Here is a 6,000-nt window from a genome sequence, read left to right as displayed (position 1 = left end):
GAGGTAGGGTTGGAGGAAATCCACTTCTTCAACTTCCTTGTTCAGCACGGATTGCACTTCATCCCATGCCTGATCCTTCTCCTTAGCCTTGCCCTTGATTTCTTTAGGTAGCCTCTCCTTAGACTCCATGACCTCCATCCTTTTCAGATCAGCATGAACTTCTCTATAGATTTGACGGAGGTTGTTCTCCCCCACAGATTCTTGAGAAGACATCTTGACCTAGATCTGCGGCAGAAAACATGCTCAAAACAAAAAACAGAGGAAATCTGCATGATGCAGGGGTCAGACCAAATGGAAGTATATATAATGATTTTTCCAGACTAGAAGGAGTCCCCTGCACAAAAACGGAGTTTGGGAGGCGCACGAGGTGGCCACAAGCCCTCACGGCGCGTCCAGGGGGTGGGCCCGTGCCGTGCAGGCTTGTCGCCTCCTCGCGCACTTTCCTGACTACTTCCAATTTTTGTATTTTTTCAAATATTCCAAAACGGAGAAAATTTCCTACTGGAAAAGTTTTGGACTCTGTTTTCTTACCAAATCACATACCTCTTCGTTTTCGGAGTGTGAAATAGGCTGATAAATGTCCCTTAGGTATTCTTTCGGAGTTATGGTATTGATGATATTGCTTTCAACATTTATGGGAGTACCTGAGATATAATGCTTGATTCTCTGCCCATTTACCACTCTCGGACAATTACCTTCCGTGTTGTTGATCTTGATAGCACCGGAATGATATACTTCCTCAACAACATAGGGACCTTTCCATTTAGAGAGAAGCTTGCCTGCAAAGAATCTTAAACGAGAGTTATATAGCAAGACATAATCACCTACATTGAACTCACGCTTTTGTATCCTCTTATCATGCCACCTCTTAACCTTCTCTTTGAAGAGCTTGGCATTCTCATATGCTTGAGTTCTCCACTCATCAAGCGAGCTAATGTCAAATAACCTCTTGTCACCGGCAAATTTGAAATCAAAGTTGAGCTCTTTGATTGCCCAATAAGCTTTATGCTCTAGCTCAAGAGGTAAGTGACATGATTTCCCATACACCATTTTGTACGGAGACATGCCCATGGGATTCTTATAGGCAGTTCTATAAGCCCATAGTGCATCATCGAGCTTCTTAGACCAATTCTTTCTAGACCTGTTGATGGTCTTTTGCAGAATCAGTTTTATTTCTCTATTACGTAGCTCTACTTGACCACTGGACTGAGGGTGATAGGGAGACGCTATTCTATGGTTGACATCGTACTTAGCAAGTGTTTTACAGAAAGCACCATGAATAAAGTGTGAACCACCGTCGGTCATTAGATATCTAGGGACTCCAAATCTAGGGAAGATAACTTCTTTCAGCATCTTGATAGAGGTGTTGTGATCAACACTACTAGTGGGGATAGCTTCTACCCACTTAGTGACGTAATCAACAACAACTAAGATGTGAGTATACCCATTGGATTTTGGAAAAGGTCCCATATAATCAAAGCCCCAAACATCAAATGGTTCAATGACAAGTGAATAGTTCATAAGCATTTCCTGACGTTTGCTAATATTACCTATTCTTTGACATTCGTCACAAGACAAGACAAACTTACGGGCATCCTTGAAGAAAGTGGGCCAATAGAAACCTGATTGCAATACCTTGTGTGCAGTTCTATCTCCCGCATGGAGTCCTCCGTAGGCCTCGGAGTGACACTTCTATAGGATCTGTCCCTGTTCATGTTCAGGTACACGTCTAATAACACCATCTACTCCTTCCTTATAAAGGTGAGGATCATCCCAAAAGTAGTGTCTCAAGTCAAAGAAGAATTTCTTCTTTTGCTGGTACGTGAAACTAGGTGGTATGTATTTGGCAACGATATAGTTTGCATAATCAGCATACCACGGTGCACTACGTGAAGCATTGATGACATTCAGTTGCTCATCGGGAAAGATATCATCAATAGGTTGTGGGTCATCAAGAACGTTCTCCAACCTAGACAAGTTATCTTCTACTGGGTTATCAGCACCCTTTCTGTCGACAACGTGCAAATCAAATTCTTGTAGCAAGAGAACCCATCTGATAAGTCTAGGTTTAGCGTCCTTCTTCTCCATGAGGTACTTAATAGCAGCATGATCAGTGTGAATAGTGACTTTGGAATCAACTATGTAAGACCTGAACTTTTCACACGCAAACACGACTGCTAAAAATTCCTTCTCCGTAGTAGCATAGTTTCTCTGGGCACTGTCTAGAGTTTTACTAGCGTAGTGAATAACATTCAACTTATTATCAACTCTTTGTCCTAGAACAACACCAACAACATAATCACTAGCTTCACACATGATCTCAAAAGGCAAGTTCCAATCAGGTGGTTGAACAATAGGTGCAGTTATCAAAGCCCTCTTAAGTATTTCGAAGGATTCCTCACAATCTTCATCAAAGACAAAAGGAATATCCTTTTGCAAGATATTGGTAAGAGGCCTAGAAATCTTAGAGAAGTCTTTAATGAACCTTCTATAGAAACCAGGATGACCAAGGAAACTTCTTATACCTTTGATATCTGTGGGGTATGGCATTTTCTCAATTGCATCAACCTTAGCCTTATCGACTTCAATACCTCTTTCGAAAATTTTATGTCCTAAGACGATGCCTCCATTAACCATAAAGTGGCACTTCTCCCAATTCAAGACAAGATTGGTGTCTTTACATCTCTGTAAGACTCGATCAAGGTTGCTGAGGCAATCATCAAAGGAAGACCCGTAAAAGGAGAAGTCATCCATGAAAACCTCGACAATATTTTCACAAAAGTCAGAGAATATAGCCATCATACATCTTTGAAAGGTGGCAGGTGCATTACATAAGCCAAAAGGCATACATCTATAGGCAAAGGTACCGAAAGGGCAGGTGAAAGTGGTTTTCTCCTGATCAGATTGTGCAACTTGTATTTGGGAGAAACCAGAATAACCGTCTAGAAAGCAGAAGTGTGTGTGTTTAGATAGCCTTTCTAGCATTTTGTCGATAAAAGGCAAAGGGTAATGATATTTCCTAGTGGCTTTATTCAATTTCCTAAAATCGATCACCATCCTATAGCCAATAATAATCCTTTGTGGGATCAATTCATCCTTGTCATTGGGGACAATGGTAATGCCTCCCTTCTTAGGAACGCAATGCACCGGACTCACCCAATCGCTATGAGCAACAGGATAGATAATACCCGCTTCCAGGAGCTTGAGTATTTCTTTTCTTACTACTTCTTTCATCTTAGGATTTAATCTCCTTTGATGATCAACAACTGGTTTGAAATCAGAATCAGTTTTAATCTTGTGCTGGCATAGGGTAGGAGTAATGCCCTTAAGATCATCAAGAGTATATCCAATAGCAGCACGGTGCTTCCTAAGAGTTTTTAGTAACTTCTTTTCTTCATGCTCTGAGAGGCTAGCACTAATTATAACAGGATATATCTAGTTTTCATCAGGATAGGCATACTTAAGAGTATCAGGCAACTGTTTAAGCTCGAACACAGGATCACCCTTTGGTGGGGGTGGATCCCCATGTAGTTCAACATGCAAGTTATTCTTAGGGATAGGATATTGTTCTAAGACAACTCTATCTATCTCACCCCTTTCATCCATATGCATATCATTTTCATGCTCAAGCAAGTATTGCTCTAAGGGATCAGTAGGAGGCACGACAATAGAGGCTAAGGCAATAGTTTCATCCCTACTAGGCAACTCCTTTTCATGAGGTTGTCTACCAAACTTAGAGAAATTGAACTCATGTGACACACCTTCAAAGCCAACAGTGACAGTTTGCTTCTCACAATCAATATGAGCATTGACGGTATTGAGAAAAGGTCTACCAAATATGATGGGACAGAAGCTATCTTGTGCGGTAGCAAGAACGAGGAAATCAGTAGGATACTTCGTTTTACCACACAAGACTTCAACATCCCTAACAATTCCCACAGGGCAGATAGTATCTCTATTGGCAAGCTGAATAGTGACATCAATAGGCTCTATCTCTACAGATGCAATCTCATCTTTGATTTCATCGTATAAGGATTGAGGTATTGCACTAACACTAGCACCCATGTCACATAAACCATGGTAACAATGATCTCCTATCTTAACAGAAACCACATGCATGCCAACAATAGGCCTATGTTTGTCTCTAACGTGAGGTTTAGCAATTCTAGCAGCATCTTCACAGAAGTGAATATTATGTCCCTCAACTTCTTCAGACAGAAGATCTTTGATAATAGCAATGCCAGGTGAAACTCTAATTTGCTAAGGGGGTGTAGGTGTTCTAATATAGCCTCTACGTATCACAGTTGAAGCTTTAGAATGATCCTTTATCCTAACAGGGAAAGGTGGTTTCTCAATGTAAGCACTGGGTACCACAGGATCATTATAGGCAATGACTTCCTCTTCAACTGGAGTGGGTTTAACTACATTGACTTCTAAAGGAGGATGAAATTTAAACCACTTCTCTTTGGGGAGATCAATATGAGCAGCAAAGGATTCACACAATGAAGCTACTATCTCAGAGTCAAGTCCATACTTAGCGCTAAAGTCACAAAAAGTATTTGTCTCAACAAAGGATTTAACGCAATCAAAAGTGAAATTCATACCTGACTCCTTACCTTCTTCAAGCTCCCAATCTTCAGAGTTGCGTTTAATTCTCTCCAATAAATTCCATTTGAAGTCAATATCTCTCTTCATAAAAGAACCGGTACAAGAAGTATCGAGCATGGTGCGATCATCATGAGAAAGCCGAGCATAGAAGTTCTGAATGATAATTTCTCTCGAGAGCTCATGATTGGGGCATGAATATAGCATTGATTTAAGCCTCTCCCAAGCTTGAGCGATGCTTTCTCTGTCACGAGGCCAAAAATTGTAAATATAATTTTGATCACGATGTACTAAATGCATAGGATAAAACTTTTGATGAAATTCCAATTTCAACCGATTGTAGTCCCATGATCAAGTATCATCACATAGCCTATACCATGTCAACGCCTTATCCTTCAAAGATAAAGGAAAGACCTTCTTCTTGACCTCATCCTTGGGCACACCTGCAAGCTTAAATAAACCATAAACTTCATCTACATAGATCAGATGCAAGTCTGGATGTGATGTTCCATCTCCTGTAAAAGGATTAGCCAACAGTTTCTCAAGCATACCGAAGGAAATTCAAAGAAAATATTTTCAGTAGGTGTAGCAGGTTGAGGAGCAACTATTTGTGCTTCCTTTCGAGGTGAAGATACCCCGAACAAGCCCCTCAAAGGATTAGTATCCATAGTGACAAGTGACAATAAATTTCAGCACACTATATGAATGTTTCCTTACCAAGTTCCACTTACCAAAGGCGCTTCACTCCCCGGCAACGGCGCCAGAAAAGAGTCTTGATGACCCACAAGTATATGGGATCAATCGTAGTCCTTTCAATAAGTAAGAGTGTCGAACCCAACGAGGAGCAGAAGGATCAGACAAGTGGTTTTCAGCAAGGAAAAATCTGCACGCACTGAAATTGTGGGTAACAAGTGATTGTGTGGTGAGATGATTCGTAGCAAGCAACAAGTAAAAAAAGTAGAAACGGTGCAGCAAAGTGGCCCAATCCCTTTTGTAGCAAGGGACAAGCCTGAACAAAGTCTTATAGGAGGAAAAGCGCTCCCGAGGACACACGTGAATTTCTGTCATGCTAGTTTCATCATGTTCATATCATTCGCGTTCGTTACTTTGATAGTTTGATATGTGGGTGGACCAGCGCTTGGGTACTGCCCTTACTTGGACAAGCATCCCACTTATGATTAACCCCTCTCGCAATCATCCGCAACTACGAAAGAAGAATTAAGACAAAGTCTAAGCATAGCATTAAACTAGTGGACCCGAATCAGCCCCTTACGAAGTAACGCATAAACTAGGGTTTAAGCTTCTGTTACTCTAGCAACCCATCATCTACTTACTACTTCCCAATGCCTTGCTCTAGGCCCAAATAATGGTGAAGTGTTATGTAGTCGACGTTCA

This window comes from Hordeum vulgare, chromosome 6H, assembly GCF_904849725.1.
Source record: "Hordeum vulgare subsp. vulgare chromosome 6H, MorexV3_pseudomolecules_assembly, whole genome shotgun sequence".
Classification (NCBI taxonomy): Eukaryota; Viridiplantae; Streptophyta; class Magnoliopsida; order Poales; family Poaceae; genus Hordeum; species Hordeum vulgare.
This window is presented reverse-complemented; position numbering follows the sequence as displayed.